The sequence below is a fragment of the Hermetia illucens genome, chromosome 1 (genome assembly GCF_905115235.1).
Source record: "Hermetia illucens chromosome 1, iHerIll2.2.curated.20191125, whole genome shotgun sequence".
Taxonomy (NCBI): domain Eukaryota; kingdom Metazoa; phylum Arthropoda; class Insecta; order Diptera; family Stratiomyidae; genus Hermetia; species Hermetia illucens.
The window spans coordinates 185369878-185387822 of NC_051849.1; the positions used below are offsets into that span (position 1 = coordinate 185369878).

The 17945-nt window shown below is 37.2% G+C and overlaps 1 protein-coding gene and 1 long non-coding RNA gene across 4 annotated transcripts in view; one reads left to right on the top strand and one right to left on the bottom strand.

Annotated features, from left to right (window-relative positions):
• LOC119647972 (ets DNA-binding protein pokkuri) overlaps window positions 1-17945 on the bottom strand; it is a 136718-nt gene that overhangs the window by 11961 nt on the left and 106812 nt on the right. The window lies entirely within an intron of this gene.
• LOC119647986 lies at window positions 1143-2174 on the top strand. Its single transcript, XR_005248999.1, has 2 exons — window positions 1143-1785; window positions 1856-2174. It is a non-coding gene; the product is annotated as an uncharacterized LOC119647986 (long non-coding RNA).

Genomic DNA, 17945 nt, shown 5'->3' on the forward strand with positions numbered 1-17945 from the left:
ACTGGTGATGGTTTGATACAGAAAAATCGCAACTAACTTCACTTGATTGCCAAATCGGCCATTTCATGTGCAAAAACCTAATAAGAACGAACATTTCATATATTGACCGTCTTGCGTTCCGATACGCCGCTCCAGAATATTTAGCAAACATGCATGTTTTGAGGGAATCACCTCTCAGCATCAACCGCCTTACTACAGTTTATATAACAATATAAATCAATCAATCATCCAATAAAAAACTCTTTCCAACTGAACTATTGACTTCTTCAACAATTAAAACGATTACTAAGTTCCATAATCAATGGCAATTAAATGATTGCAGCTTATCAATATTCCTGCTTTTATTGCAGTCTATAAGTGAAAAACTGGCGTCGTAATCAACATCTCTAATTAACGCACATCCATACATGTATTCACTACTCATTAGTTACTTACATCGCAAGCACTACTATCTGACGTTCCTCAAGAACATTTTCATCTTTTTGCTCGATTTTTAACCAACCATTCCACTTCCCCATTTTAGAGGCTCGCAACTATCGGCGAACCGGATACACTTGAGTAATGAATCATATAAGAATGTGAAATCAATGATTAAGCGCGACATTCCACTGGAGTTAGCTTAGCTCGTAAGAATCAGTTGCAGTCATCATAAGGACAAAGGTTGACGATTCGGTGGGTATTTTTCCGAAGAAAGAATTAGGAATCAGTGGAGCTGACGACAGAAGAATGTGTGAAGTCTTTGCAGTTAGTTCTGAGAAAAGTCACAATATCACAGCCCGCATGGTGCCTGGATCAAGGTAATCCTTAAATTAGATAAGTCAACCAACTCGACTTCTTGACTAATAACAGAAAGACGTTTGGATTTTAATTTTGAAGGTTTTTAACTACACCATGAGAAAACCTTACAAACATCAACCGAACCGCAACTTCCCATCACCCGCGATATATGTAGAACAGAACAAAATCAACATAATTTACTGGAAACATTGCATCAGATGTAACACACTTGTACGAGGAGTAACCAGACCTTTGAAACAGCTAAAGGCATCAATGATACCATCGCATTCCGTATAAGATTTTCCGGAAAAAAGAAGCACATGATGGAGCAACAGTTGCGCGACAATAAACATTCATACCCAGAAGATATCGGTTCGTCATCAGCATCTCAGCAAGTGACTCCGTATCCACGTTATGTTCAGTTAGTTCTTTTTCTTCATCTTATTTCCATTCCTCCTCTCGAATCACTGATGCTCGTGATGCTGAGTTAACTCCAACCGGCTTGTACAGTTCTTAGGAAAAATGTCTTCATGGGCTGGCTCTTCTCGTTGGTTAACATACGTAATATGTATTCTATAGTTATACACTGAAGATCACTTGATCACTTAAGAAGGAACGCATTAATGTTCACATTTGCCAGCCTCTGTCGGCCTTTCCCTTACAGAGAAAAACTATACCCATAACTGCGCCACCATCATCATACTATATATATTTGTGTTGTTGTTGGCGGAAAAAATTCTGTTTGTTATTATGTGCTGTTTCCGTTTAAACCGGTTCGTTCTCTCTCACCAAGCACCAATTCCACTCTCCTCCGCATCTTGGACAACGCGACGTTCCTCTTCAACGTGCGCGAGACATTCTAAGTATCAACGGACCCGTACAAAGATATGATTTTTTTTTCTAACCGTACCGCTGGTTTTGCGTCATACATACAATAAGAAATACAAGAACAACAACAACAACAAACGAAACGATCACAGGTTGGAATCTCGATCCAGGAACTGAAAGGTAAAACCTACCAGAGTAACTAAATAGCACACAATCTTTTCTGATCATCTGTTGCTTGAACAAAAAATAGATGAGGAGAGGCGAAGATCACCTGAAGATCGCGGCAACACAAATAATAGCCTCAGACTGGAACGCAAGAAAAAATAAGCCAACAATGAAGATCATATACAGAGGTTCCTACCTGGAGGTGATTTGAACAGATGATAGTTATAAGGGGATATTTTGTATGGGTGAACAAATATTCAGTATCCTATTTTTGAAATGGTGAGACTTTTCTTCTTTTTTGTGGGAAAAAACATAAAACATATCTCCCAGGAGCAAAAGATATTCTCAAAAAAGACATTACTCCAGATATCCAATTTGTAATTTTTTAACACCTAACCATATTATGAGATCAATTCATCTGCGTTTCACCAGTGAACGTCCTTTAATTTTGAAGTTGATACATTCTGGGCTCTAAACCCATTTATTTAAGGCCCTTCTACCAACAATCCTTCTAAGAGTGGAAACCATTCAACCCTACGTAATAATTAAACAAGAAAAAAATATCACTTCGTATCTGTCATGAAACAGAAAGCTTCTATATCTTCTATGAGATCGTCCATAATTTATACTTTTTTAATGACGTCCGATATACTTGTGCGTAAATCCATGAATTTCATATGTGCATAAATTGATCAGAGTTAAACTAGAAAAGGTTCGGAAAAATCCTAAGGAAATGACAAGATACTTTTTGACACCCGTGCTTTTGTTTAGAATTCTACGAGAAATGAACAAAACTGTAAAGGTCGCAACAGGTTCTACCTTTTAACTGCATAAATTGTCACCTCCCCTCTAGTGGATCTTCTGGCGCAAAAATTTGAACTGACAATTGATATTGAGCTCGTGCTTCCATTTTATACATCTGATCTTAATCTATTCCTGATTGCTATTTAAACCTCATCAAAATATGTGTTATTGCACTGATTGATTGACCGAAATGTAGTAGTAACATATCTAGATCACAAGATATTGTCAATAGATAGTCTAATCCGATTATATTCAACTAACAATAAAACTAATAGATTCATTGAATAAACATACCTTTCCATGTAATATCCCATTACATATAATAAAAAAAACCATTAACGACTTAATTAAACAATTCTTTCAAAATCGATATTGGACACCCTAAAAGGTCTAGGACCTACTAATTGATCTCATACATACGATAATACGATCATGACCTTACGATTGGAATTTCTTCAAGTGATTGAAGGGAAATAATAAATTCAACTTTGGCTTTGTTCGAGACCAACAAATATTCAACAACATCGATGACTTTGAAAATGAGTTTGCAAACATAGAAAACCAGTTCTACCTGGCCCGTCTCAACCTGACTAATCCATAACTACTTACCGAGGCTTCAGCTAGCATGCCTACATCATTATCATGAAGCTATTTTGCATAATTTCATGGCAACGTACGGATTATTATTTTGTTGTTACTTCCTAATATTTGAGTAATGTTCCTGGTAATCAGCTAGAAGTTGAGAATAAGTTTTAAGAATTGGAGATTTTAGTTTGTTTTTGTGTTTTTTTGGGAAGGTGCAAGAGACATTTTTGGTGCATAAAATTTTGTGGTAACCTTGAGACAATAGAATGGTCGTGCATTGAGTCGCTGATTTCCGTTCTATTTTAGAATGTGTTTGTCAATGACTTAGCAACAAAAAGCTGACTGAAGCTTCCCCGAAAACAACGTTGTTCAGCAGAAATATTACTGTATTATCTGAATTGACAAGTCCTGAAACATTTTCTTGAACTGAACCAAATTCATTATATGATCAATCAGTTTCTGGGATGACATATAGACGACGTTACTACCTCTAAGTAATAAAAACGTCAAACGATACATGTCAAAATTCCATGACAATTTGACGTTTAGTTCACAAAGAGTGTTTTTCGGGATGCAATTTTTGTAATTTTAAAAATAACAGAAAAGTGTGAATTCCTTGTATTGTATTTTAATGGAAAAAAGAAGCATCCCATGAAAACAATGGCTTTACATGACAGCTGTGATTTGGACTCTGCTCCAGTTGTTTTAGAAAACATTAAAATAAATTTTGTGATAGACAGACGAAACCGATTTTAATAAGATTTTGTTTTACGTAAATGGTTCCAAAATCCTAGGTTTGGTACCAGATTGGTACCATGTTTGCACACAATCGACTGAAAACAGCATTAATTATGAACTGTTCCAATGCCATCAAGCGCACTTTGAGCCGATATAACATCGACCGAATTCTCCGGAACTGGCTCCCAGTACTTCAATCTATTTGGGGATCTAAAAAAAGCTCTAACGAAAAAGGTGTGAAATTAAGGATATTTTGAGGGCAAAGCTGCAAAAAAAACCCCAAAATGTTCGAGAAGCGTCGAAATAGAGGTATCACTTTTGAAGGAGACTATACTGATTAGCAAAGTATAATTTTTCCTGAAACTTGTTTTATTAGTCACTCTATCAGCTTAAGGAGTAATGTATTAAAGGATTGTCACCTTCTGAGACTAAAAAGGAAGGATATACTTCATGGCTATGGGTGGAAGATTGAGTCTTAATGAAAAGCTGCAATGGCACGAAAAAAGGTACACCTTTGGGAAAAATATCTCAATAATGTGGACTCTGTGTAATGAATTTTTACCAAAAGTGTTGTATTATTGCGGCGTCAAAAAAAAATTCAATTCGAAATTCTAGCTTTCAGCGTATGTATGTCCTGAACTACTATAACTTCGAACTCGTCCCCATCAAGTTTGGGGTGTAACGGAACAGCCGCGATTATGGAAAATATCCCCGCGAGATCGACGATAGATCAGGTTTCATTTGAGTTTTAAACTGAAAAAAAAAAACGAGTCAAAAACGCCTACTTTTCCTTTATGAATTTAAACTTAGTCACAATGCAACGGAGCCAACCAGAAAAATTTCCAAGGCAGTAAATCACGTGAAGAACCACCAACCGTGAAGACCATCGATTGACAACGGTAAATTCCTGGTAGAATCTGCATTGAAGACAAATTGGGTGTACACTATTCACACTATCCAACAGTTATGATAAGGGGGTTCCGCTCTCCCAAACAGTGAGGAATAGTAGCATAAAATGAAAAGCGGGTACTGTAGAACAATCATCTCAGATCAAGACAATGGCTAGATCCTGCAAGATTCTAAAACATATTTCAAAACTGAGCCTTGATCTGAAGAGGGTGGCAGGGTGCAGTTGCAATTACACACCAGTTTTTTCTTGCAACTTAATGAAACCATTAGTGCGCAGAATTACTGTGGGAATGTGAGTATTCAAAGGACTAGATTGGTCAGCAGAGATGGAGTCATACTACTTCATAACAAAGCACGACTTCACATGAATATCGAGAGTAACGGCCCAAAAATTATAGAAATTAGGGTATGAAACTTTGCCTCATCCACCATATTTACCCGACCGACTGCCATTTCTTTGAACACCCAAGAGGAAATCTCATACGACAGAGCGGATTTTCAGTGGGCTTAGCAGGTGATGTTTGAGGATCTAGGGCGTCGATTGCTTACATGAACGACAAAACTATGCGTCAAGTTATCAAAGATGATATTCGCTACAAGCCTTATACAATTGAAGTGAAGTGAAAATCAAGAGACGAATCGCGTTGAACATCACGACCTGTTTTTCTGTTTCTCAAGAAACAATGTCATAGAGCAACTCAGGTTTTTATTCTTGACTTGAAATGACTGTTACACACTTAAGATCCTGAAGACATACCCATTGTTGTAAGAACGAAATTTCTGAAGGAAGATCACGTACTAGGTGTTGTGTGCAGTGAAGATTATATCTGCAAAGTCATTTCTATCTTTGGCAAAGGGAAAATGGCATAAAAGAAGTTATTTATGTGTTCTGAAAATGGAATCTGTCGTTTGCAAGGCTTTAATTTCAGACAGGACAATACGCCCTCCGTTCGTGTGAAATCGATTGGCAAACGATATGGTTTGTTTGTATTCTGGCATCCCAACGCCCCAAATTTGAATCCTCTAGACCTCTAAAGTCCGTCATTAGTAATTTGGTAAACAATTTTTTGAGTGTGCGTCTAGACCCACTCCTCAGTATCCTATTCGACTGCATTCGCGATGATCCTATGAAGTTGTTGAAGCGGTAGGAGTGTTACCAAGAAGCGAAAAGGGTCGTATCGCCACCGATCTCAGGAGTTAAACGTGAGTGCAACACCTCTAAGGGGGAATAAGAAGATCTCTTCCCACACAAAATGCAACTCATCCAAAGATTGCAAATGGACAAGTTGCATCGCTTGCAACATGGGAATAGTCGAGCCTGATTTTTAGGACAACATTTTGATATTGTTTTGAGAATTGTGGGGTCCTAAGTCCCTATATTTCCTATATTTTCAGCTCTGGCCAAGCTTTGGTCAATAGAATTGGCGGATTTGCGCTCAATATAATTCGTAGTCATGTTGTATTCTGCGAATTATATAAAGGAGTACTAACACCTGGGAGCCGTTTCGGTTGCACTGCTCCCAGGGCAGAGGTGAGGCAGCGTTTGACGATTTGCCTCCGCCCTGGTAAAAAACCGTAAAGCCGTCATCGGCTTACATTTTTTAAACATTTTGATGTCGGACGAAACTCATTTGACAATCTCTAGTGGAGTCAATAAACAGATTGTTTAAATTGCAAAAATTTCGCATTGCACATGCATTGCTAAATATAAGATAATGCAAGGGGTACTTTTAAGTAATTATAAAAATGAAGACTTAATCAAGCTTATGTCCTTCAGTTTCAGGGGCTCGCCATAAAACTTTAAAAAAAGTGGAAGAAAATAGTCCAAAAGCATATTTACTTTTCAGAAAACATCATTCAAATTCGCTTCGAATTTTCGTGAATCTAAAGACGTCTCCAAAGGCAAAAAGGGAGCAGATTGCCGTTGTTGCCGCTGTTTTTCATTATATTGGTTAGAATTAGATGATCCTCTTACATAAATTTTTTAAGGTGATAGTTTAAGCAGAAAACAAAAAATCGATTCCTGGAAGCCGTCACATAGGAAAACCCCATTCAATTCATCTAATCTGCGTCAACTTCCTCGTGATTTTCTAATGAATTTCAAAAAGAAATGAGAAAGTCAAAATTTGACAATCATCTTTACGGTACTCCGTTTTGAATAAAAATTATCATCAAAATAAAATATATGTGGAAAAAATGTACTCAAATTTATCCTTGAATTCCACTGACCCTGCATTTTCTTTTAGTTCTTTGCTTCACAACGTCATCCTCAAATCCACAAATTAACGCAATTATAACAGAAGATTGTGATTTGATTGTGATGTGTGATTTCATTTGCGACACATCCAAAACAAATTCATCATTCATATATCAAAAGAGAAATCACAAAATCAAAAATGAAAAATTACCAAATGCCACTGACCAGTAGAAAAAGAACGAAGAACATTCTCACAAAATGAATTTGAATCAGCACTGACTAGTCATGGACCATATTTTATCGAAAATTTATTATAGCATTACAGCATGTTTAACAGGATGGTATCTTTCAATTTAGATGTTTAAGATTTATGTCTTCATATTTCAATATTAAAATATTATATTTTATCTTATTATTTTGACTAGAAACTTATCGATTACGTTTAGCTTTTGTTCATATTCTTGAGCGACTATTAGCATGACAATGATGCAAATATATATTCCATGTCAATTAGAATACTAGATATTAATTAAGTGTCCCAGGAATCGAGATGAGATGCATTACATAAGACATTAGTGTCAATTCTGTTTCGAAATACTGAATGCTTTCATAATATGCCTCCGTATCCGATAAAACATCAAACTTGACGTGATCGAAAATCAATAAATATCGAGTTTCAAAAGTTTCATCTTAAAACTATGTACGTATGTATCTATTCGAAAGGTAGCATGAAGCAAGAGGAGATGGGCTTCACTTCAACGTTAATGTGTCGATCAATATTGTAGTCTTTCCAAATATGCAACTCAAATATAAAAAGTTTCCGCAGCTAACACCATTATTTCTCTTTTTTAGTTTGTAGAAATTTCCATTAGAGATGTATGTATCTTCTAGTCATAGTTTTCGTAAGTTACTTCCTCTTTGGAGAGATGCTACGTCGTGCGACTGCCATTCATACTGTCTGCGAGTTTGCACTGATGGACGGACGTTTGACGTTAGATAATTACTTTCAGCCGACACAAGTTGATCCAATGATCATATCAGCACAGGTAAAGCGCAAAACGATAAGGGATATTGTCAAACGTAGATTTTTTTATAATCACAATTGATTTGATTTCCTGGGATCAATTTATTTGGACTCATTGACTTTTTTTGTTGCCCATTAAGCGTTTCCGCTTTAGATATTCCAAATTTATCTGGAAAGTTTGAAACAAAGATCGAAGTTTGAAGCTTCCTGGCGGCGACACAACCTTGTAGTAAATTAATATGTCAAGGAACCATGAACGTTTTCTTTTGAACTTAATTCGTTTATTGATAAAAGCAAGGTAAACCGAGAGTTGTACTTAGAAGTTTTAACGATAATTATCCTACGCATTTTCACATCAATTAAGAAAATATACGCAACAACTTCACATCAACTAGAACTTTAAGGTTCACTGCTCCTCAACAGTCGACCTTGCCTTACTGCCTCTATAATTAAGCTACAATTCAGTAAATGCTTCCATAAATTAAGCAACTTTTCCTCTACCTGGTTCTCGAAATAATCACAATTCCGAATTTCCTGTTCTAAAATATTTTTAGTATTATTCGCGCAATAACAGCAACAATAGATTAAGACTAACAGAAGAACCAGTTTCGCCTACTTGCACCCACTAGAAGATATTCTTGATAGACAAGTTGCGTGCGGAAGCGAGCGACTTGAAGTGAAACAAACACTTCTGCCGCGGAGTTGAGAGAATATCAGGAAAACAACAATCAAAAAATATATAATAAATACATGTAATTCGTGAAATTATACAGGTTGTTAAATACAGTGTAATTATAATATGATTGAAAAGAGCAACAAGGTAGCATCAAGCAACTAGACGTGGAAAAATTATTGTTTTAAATATTGCATTCGTGCATATGCGGAAGGAGTTGGAAGGAACAAGATACATTCACTTTTTAGTTTTTCTTGTTCAAAATGCATTCTAGATTCGCCTCAAAACTAGTTTAAAAATGCCACTTTATCTCACACTTAAATCCAGAACATTCTAAAGACAGATATATTCCATTCATTTCCTCTAAATTGTTAATTTCTTGTTGTTCTTTCGACTATTCAACAAGAGAAGATCTTTGCATGGATTTCAAGATCAGCCAGGTCTTCCGCCCCAATGCCATTCGAGCTGTTCATTCTCTATCTAGACATTAAAACCCGGAAATAAATAACTGGAATGAATCGCGTAACAACACACGCAATAACATATATGTAGTGATTTAATGAAATAAAGATATTCAGTAAACCAGCAACATTTATACATTTTTATTTCCTTTAATAATTTCGGTACACTTGACTTGCTTTTTGCATTTATTTTGTGGAAAGCGTTTTTTTTCTCCTTTGTGTACTCTATACTTATTCTATGTAAGAGTTAGTAATAAATTTTATTAATTAAATTTATCACCCATCTAACAATTAGTCAGACAATCTATGACGATCTTTTACGGCATTATATGACTTCCAGTTATGTGTGAATGGATCTGGATGTGTTCGCGGTGGCAATAAATTTGGTTAGCGAAATTATCAAATATTGCACTATTATTTTGGGACTGCGCTTTATACCGGATATTTTGATAAGAAATAAGAAGAAATTAAACTAATTTTTGGAATGTTTTTTTTAGCTCTATGCAAACGTACGTGAATTTCAGCATAGGAGATTGTTGTACGAGGAAAATGTATATTTTCTTATATGTGATAAGGAAGAAATTATCGGTGACTACTATTCCACTGCATCAGTGTTGAGGCAAAATATAGGGTTGAATAAAAAGTCATTACGTTTTCTTTGCAAGTGATGATGTTGGTACAGTTTTGGCGCCACTGGGATGCCACGTGTATCCATTTGCCATAGGTCGTTTGGCAGTTGACAACCTAAGCTTCATCCTTTACAAGTTGAGCAAGTTAGTTGAATTTTCGCGATTTTAGAACAAGTTGAAAGTAGAAAACTAAACTGTACATTTTCGCCATATTCTTGCCTCTTTTAGTCCTGTAAAAAGAAGCGCATTTTCTCATGGAACGTGCGCTCCCTGTACAGAGATGAAGCTGATAAGCAGCTAGCCGATACCCTGTCCCAATATAGGGCTGATGTAACAGCGTTGCAAGAGATGCGATGGACAGGGACCGGTTTCCTGGAGAAGAGCCACTACACCATATATTATAGCGGCCATCCAGTAAACCATGTGCTCGGAGTAGGTTTCTTAGTCAGCCAAAAAATGAAACCTGCTGTTATCGGCTTTGAAAGTATAAGCGAACGGCTATGCACTCTGCGCTTGCGAGGCAAGTTTAGAAATATAAGCCTCATAAACGTTCACGCCCCTACAGAGGAGACTGCAGAGTCGGAGAAGGATACCTTCTACGAGGCAGTAGAAAGAACCCTCGAAGCCTGTCCCAGATATGATATCAAAATCATACTTGGGGATTTTAACAGCCAAGTAGGGAAGGAGCCCGTATTCAGGCGATACGTTGGCTCCCATAGCTTACACGAAAAAACAAATGATAACGGACTGCGGACTATTCAATTAGCAGGATCACACGAAATGGTTGTTGGAAGTACCTGGTTTGCGCGGAAAGCGGTCCACAAACATACGTGGGCCTCTCCAGACGGGACCACTTTCAACCAAATTGACCACGTGTTGATCGAACGCCGCCACCTCTCAGCCTTGATGAATGTCAGAACATATAGGGGGGCCAATATAGACTCGGATCACTATCTCGTTGGCATGGTGCTCCGAGCTCGAATAACAATACCACCTAGAATCCCCTCTGACAATCAGGTGAGAGTGAACACTGAAGCCATCCACAACACAACCCTCCGCGACACCTATAAGAGGGAAATGGATGCCGCAATAACCGCAGTAAATAGAGGACCTGGAGATGAAGCATCAACTAATGATCTTCACAACCACCTGAAGAATGTTATCATGGATACGGCCACAAATATACTTGGCCCCAGCCGCAAAAGGAGTCGGAACGGCTGGTTTGACGATGAATGTAAGCTAGCAACGGAACGTAAGAATGCCGCATACCGAGTAATGTTGCATTCTCAAAGAACGCGGGCACGCGCAGAGACTTATCACGAACTCCGTCGAGCGGAGAAGCGACTTCACAGACGGAAAAAGGAGGCCTGGGAGAACCAACAAGTCTGTGAACTAGAAAAGTACAGGGAGCAACCGCACCAGGCGCGGAAGTTTTACCAACAAGTCAGCAGGATGAAGCCTTATACACCTCGATGCTCATCCTGCCGAGACAAAGAGGGAAATCTGATTTCCGATAGAACGGGCATATTAGAGCGATGGGTTGAGTACTTTGATGAGCTACTGAACAACCAGAACATCGGCGAGTTGGAGGTCCCGCCAACTGAAGACGACGGACAAATACTGCCACCACCAAGTTTAGGAGAAACAGTCCGTGCAATTCATCGGCTAAAAAATCATAAGTCGCCAGGAGCCGATGGAATTACAGCCGAATTGGTTAAATATGGAGGCGACCAGTTACACCAAGTGGTTCATCAACTTGTGCTCAAGGTATGGGACAGCGAATCAATGCCTGACGATTGGCAGCGAGGCATAATCTGTCTCATACATAAAAAGGGAGATATCACACAGTGCAGCAATTATAGAGGTATCACGTTGCTGAGTACCATCTATAAGATATTCTCCACTATCTTGCTAGGCCGGATAGCCCCATACGCCCAGAACATCATTGGCCCATACCAAAGAGGCTTCACTCCAGGCAAATCAGCAACAGATCAGATTTTCTCTCTGCGGCAGGCGATGGAAAAACTGTTGGAATATGGACAACAGTTGCACCATCTGTTCATCGACTTTAAAGCCGCCTATGATAGCATAGCCAGGGTAAAACTGTACACGGCCATGAGGGAATTCGGTATCCCGACGAAATTAATAAGACTGACTAGGCTGACCCTGACCAATGTGCGAGGCCAGATAAAAGCAGCAGGATCACTCTCAAGACCATTTGACATCAACAACGGTCTACGACAAGGGGATGCGCTATCATGCGTCCTCTTTAACCTGGCCCTCGAGAAGGTGATCCGTGATGCTGAGGTGAATGCAAGAGGTACGATCCTCTTCAAGTCCACCCAACTACTGGCCTATGCTGACGATATCGACATCATGGGAAGAACCACCCGAGACGTTCAAACTGCCTTCATCCAGATCGAGCAGGCGGCGCGAGATCTTGGGCTGCACATCAATGAAGGCAAGACAAAATACATGGTGGCAACGTCAGCACCGAAGACGAATCAACCAACAACATCAAACCGCACTGGTCAAACACAAGCACGAACAAGAATAAGGATAGGGGAATACAACTTTGAGACCGTTGACAATTTCTCCTATCTAGGGTCGAAAATCACAACCGATAACAACTACGATGATGAAATCCGCGCACGGTTGTTGTCAGCCAACAGAGCCTACTTCAGCTTACAAAGACTGTTCCGCTCGAAACGTCTCACCATAGGGTCAAAGCTCTTACTGTACAAGACTATGATCTTGCCAGTCCTCATGTATTCCTCGGAAACTTGGGTTCTTAGCAAGAAAAATTGCGAACTCTTGGCCGCGTTCGAGAGAAGAATCCTCCGAAGAATTTTTGGCCCCCTACATGAGGATGGACGATTCCGTAGCCTACACAATGACGAAATCTATGAGCGATACCATGACCGTCCGGTTGTGGATAAAATCCGGCTCAATAGGTTACGGTGGGCGGGTCACTTAATCCGTATGGATGAAGATGATCCCACCCGGAAAGTCTATAAGGGCAATATCTATGGTAGGAAAAGAAGACGAGGCAGACCCTGCCTAAGATGGAGCGATGGCGTGGGCCAGGACGCCAGACAGCTTTTAGGGATATCGAATTGGTGGACCTCGGCGCAAAACCGGGATGTCTGGAGTTCCTTATTAAGGCAGGCCTAGACCGGATACCGGTTGTTGCGCCGTTGATGATGATGATGAAAAAGAAGAACGCGAGTTACGCCCATAGAAAATTGTGTGAAGACCATGGTGACAATGCTTCAAAAAATGTTAACTCCAAAATCGATTCATGAAATTCTGTGCAGGGAATTTTGATATAAAAGCGGATCGTTTGCTAGAATATGGTCCCGATATAAAAATTCGCCTCATACGACATCAAAAACAGAGCTTCATCCGAGGAGGGTTATACTCTTAGTGTGGTGGGATTGGAAGTGCTTGCTTTTTGAGATATTACCAAAAAAACCGAACGACCAATTTAGAAGAGTGTTGTAGGCAACTGAACAATTTAAAAGTATCCCTTATCCTAAATTCGGAAGCCGTGCCCCACTACGACAATGTCACACAACGAACTCGCCTGACTTCGCGCTGTCAGCCATTCACTTGGTTCACTCTCTTTAAAACTTCAGGAATGGAGTGAATTCAATCGGGCAGCAAATCAGAACGACCATCAGTTTTTCGCTAATAAGGACAGGTCCTCTTACGAATGGGATATTATGAAGATTACCGAAAAATGGCAAACATTCATCGAACAAAACGGAATATTAGTAAGTCATTCACTGAATTCTATCCTTAGTAACTTTTTGGCGGCATAGACTGAGGGTTTCGTCCAGGGTAGAGGCAACTCATCAGACGCTGCGTCACCTCTGCCCTGGGAGCAGCGGTACCGAAAGATGCAACAGGCGGAAAACGCTCCTTAATATAATCACAACAACACGGTAAGAGTGCGAATCATATCCCAAAAATGAACAATTAATTTTAGAATAAATTAGGTTTTGTTTCCGACCATCAAGAAGTGAATTATAGATTCTCGTGTACTAAATTCGCATTTATTTTATTATAATGACAATAAAAAGCAATCTTCTGGATATAAAAAAGAAATTTTCAGAATATTTTGAAAATATCAAAGTACTCAGCATATATTTTCATTCTTTTTTTTTTGAAAATTCAAATCGCTTGTCTTTTCAGTTTCCATCCATTATTTTGGATCCTTGAAAAACCTCATATTATTGGCCGCATCCTCCTGTCAAACAACCACCTTTAACTTGGCAGCATTTGCATTCTACCAGACAACCTTGAAGGCCCTCTACCGACCGATGACTCCAGAATGAGAGTGGTCCTCAAATAAAATCAAATCACCAAAGAGGAAGCAATCAAGGAATTGGAAATGGAGCTTAGGGAATTTACTACTAGTGGAAGCCATCAATATGGAGTTCGATTTATTAGTTTTTTTACAATAATTGTAAATATGGAAGCAGTCGAGAAACCGTGATGATAAGAGATCTCCTTATCCCAAGTGCTATTCCCGGTTCGTCATGGATGTTTGTGTCCGTCTTTGTGTTGTCTCGCAGCTTCTGTTATCATAATGAAACTATAGCAGTCTCGTTGAAAGTCAAAATAGAGAAAAAAAATATTTGCCAGACCTGTGTGATATCAAATTACCCAAAGATGTAATAAGCTGGATTCACTTTTAATACCATATCGAAATATTTAGGTGAAGAAAAGTCTAAATAAATGATCCATATCCCTAAAATGAGATAATACCCTCACTGAAAAGAGGTGACATCGGCCCATAATGTTAACAGTGAAACACCGCAATCGGCTCTAAAGGACAATATAGTCAACATTACACTCCACCGGGATAATTACTCTTACTCAAATCTAGACTGGTATCCGAAGTCCGGTTACGATAAAAATATCTCTGCCATCAGTTATTATTGAACGTTGCGACAGCCGTTCAGAAATTTGCAAATAATTTTATTGAAAATAAGTTTTTTTTGCAAATTTGACATCGACTCAAACCGCGATAAATATGGAAATTAATTTTAAATTTAAGTCCACTATTTAGATAATTCAAATAAGGCTCTAACATAGTGACAGATAGAACTTCTCACGATTTAGAGCGGCTGTAAATACAACAAATTCAATCAAGTTTGATTAGCCACACATCCATTTGATTTTCGACCCTAGTATTGCAATCTTGGCTCTGGTCATGAATGTTTGCGATTGTCAAAAAGGGATAACGTATTAGTTCAACAATAATACGAGGGCTGGAAATACAGTTCACTTTTTTTAAAGAAAATAGTTATAATACAATAGGATAGTTTCATTTTCTAATTTTTTTTAATTGAAAATAGGACATTATGTTTCATCGATATGCTTTAAAAGCACAGACTAACAATTAGGAGAAACTGGTACGAACTCGAAGTTTGACGTTGACGTTTGTGTCAAAATTTTAAAAAAATACTCTGTCCAAAATAAAGGGTTATATTATTGGGTTAGACAATGAGAAGTGTTTTATTGGTGAAAATTGCACATTAAACCATTTTATTACAAAGAATTCAAGTATTTGTTGAAAATCATCAAATTGAAGACAATAAAATCTAAGTAGCTTTTAAGATTTTCGATACTTGGTTGGTTATTATTGGGACACTTTGATGCCAGTTAACAGTTTCTAACCTGATCCAAGTACTCTTGTGTGCTTACTTTTATGAGAAATTTTAGATCAGAAGGAAGGTAGTAAAACCTGTTTTCGAACGGTCACAGAGCCAGTGAAATATGCAAAAATGCAAGTAAAAAACCTCTAGGAGTGCGGTACAGAAAACGTATAAATAACACCCAGAGAATTAGCGTGAAATCAATTACGAACAAATAAAGATTATTTAAGTATCAAAACCCGTAAACATCAAAAATGATTTAACGGTTTCTGCTTAAAGGATTTTTGTCAAAATAAAAATCTTTGGATGATGATGGTTTGCATTCTTCTGTAGAACTATAGTTACGTAATGTTGTTTACATAGGAATTTTTCAATGCACAAAAATTCTATGAATACTTGTTTTCTTTAGAAATGAGCATGAGCAAATTCCATAAAATTATCTTATGATACAACTTATTACATACCACACTCCAATCACTTACTGTCAACCATGCGATTATCTACTAGCGCATATCGAGGAACACGCAGAAATAATAGCCGTATAAGTCACAATAAATTATTCATTAAGAAGTCCGTAAAAAAAATTCCCAACAAGCCATAACTTAAAACCTCTTTCTCCCAACAATCTACGTTATTTGCTTTTGATATTAAAAACTAGTCGGATAAAAAAAAGTCTTTTCCGCGAAAAAGGAGGTTATTGAACGCTTAATCAACAAAACTAATATCAAACCTATTCAAATCAAATTTTTTCCCTACTTTAAACTGGAAAAATGAGATTAGTTCTATTCAGGTTTGCTTTGACTAAAACGATCTACTACAGCTAAGTTTTTAGCGAAACGCCGCAAGGAAATATCACTTGACAAGAATTCCATTGGAAAAAATTGTCATCATCGTAATCAAATGAAACCATCATTTCGATTCTGTCAATTCAAACGAAAATTAGAATAAAACAGTCAATCGAATTGAAGTTATGAAAAGATAACGCGTTTTTATTAACAAATTCTCGTCTGTAGATGAGTTCGAGATATCTGTGGATGATCAACCAATCAATAGATGAAAACATGATCAAATGCATATCAATGATTCACCTGATCGAATCTAATTTTCTAAAAAGTCCCGACCGGATACAGAGGAAAATAAAAGGTTACTAACTCCAAGAGGAACTCTAAAGATGCGTATTCTATTTTAATCTATATTCAAAATATCGAATCTGCTCATGAAATTATGTTTTCGATCATTTCATAGCTATAAGGCAATCCTATAGTGTTATTTTTTGTCTCCACTACAGTAAATCTAAATAAATGCAAATTTCTTCTGCGTTACCCATTTCAATCGAATCTTTTTTTACTACTTTCCATATTAAAATTTTATGTTTTAAGGAAATAAATTCTCAGATCTATCTACGTCATAGGGGGATTATTGGTGGAAAAAAAAATGAAACGCCATATCAAATCATCAACAAACTATTGTAGAAAATCGCCGTCATTTAATTGAGAAGTTGGATATCAATCGCGTTAAATTATAGAAGATGGGAATATGATGATTTCAACGGGATAAAGGCATTCTAGGTATTTTTAGAGTTTCCTGTGGTCTCTATAGGTTTTCAAAATGGATTGTGTGAATACTTTGAAGATTGTCTGAATGTAGATTATAGATGTATAATAAATTAGAGAACGAACTCAAAGGTATCTGAATGGAACACAGAATGATTTTAATAATAGTGATTAGGCTGAGAATAGCTTTTGAAACATGAAAAATAAATATAAGGTAAAATGGATTGGTTGTGAACTATAATCATCGCAAAATGAATATTTTAATATAAATTTGGTTGATAGTCCATGGTTTAGCAAAGTTTGTTATAAAAATAAAATAAAAACAGAATAAATAAATATTTTAAAAAACGGCACCACGAGGAAAGGTACTGAGAGCTGTTATATATAAATTATTGACATTTTTCCGTAAATATTTAACAAAATAGATCGCCTTTTGTCCTGGAAGTTCAATAAAAGGGAATTCAGACCAAATATTTTTTTTTAATTTAGTAAATATTTTTTATAAAAAAACAAAAATGTCTAAGTTTACTTTTATTAGACTAATAGGAAAAAAATACAAATGTAAAATCAAATTGAAATTTTCAAAGTACTTTAAAAATTCCAAAATATAAATATGCAGTTATCATAGCAAAGATAAAATGTCCTCGTTTCATATCCTCTCAAATTCAAGATTGTATATTCAGCAGATTAGGCTTGCGAATTCTGTGCGTTTCCGACAAGAAAAAATTCTAGTTTCTACGACAAATGGGAATAGAATAGTGAATATCGACATTACAAAGATTTACTAGTAGGTAAACGTGCGCAGATGTAATTTTCTTTCTTTTTCATGGAAGTAACCAAATGATGAATTTACTGAGTTGTTAATCAACATTATTACTTCTGAGGAACTAAAGTTCAACAATTCATTTATCGGTTTTTTTTTTAAATTACCTGATA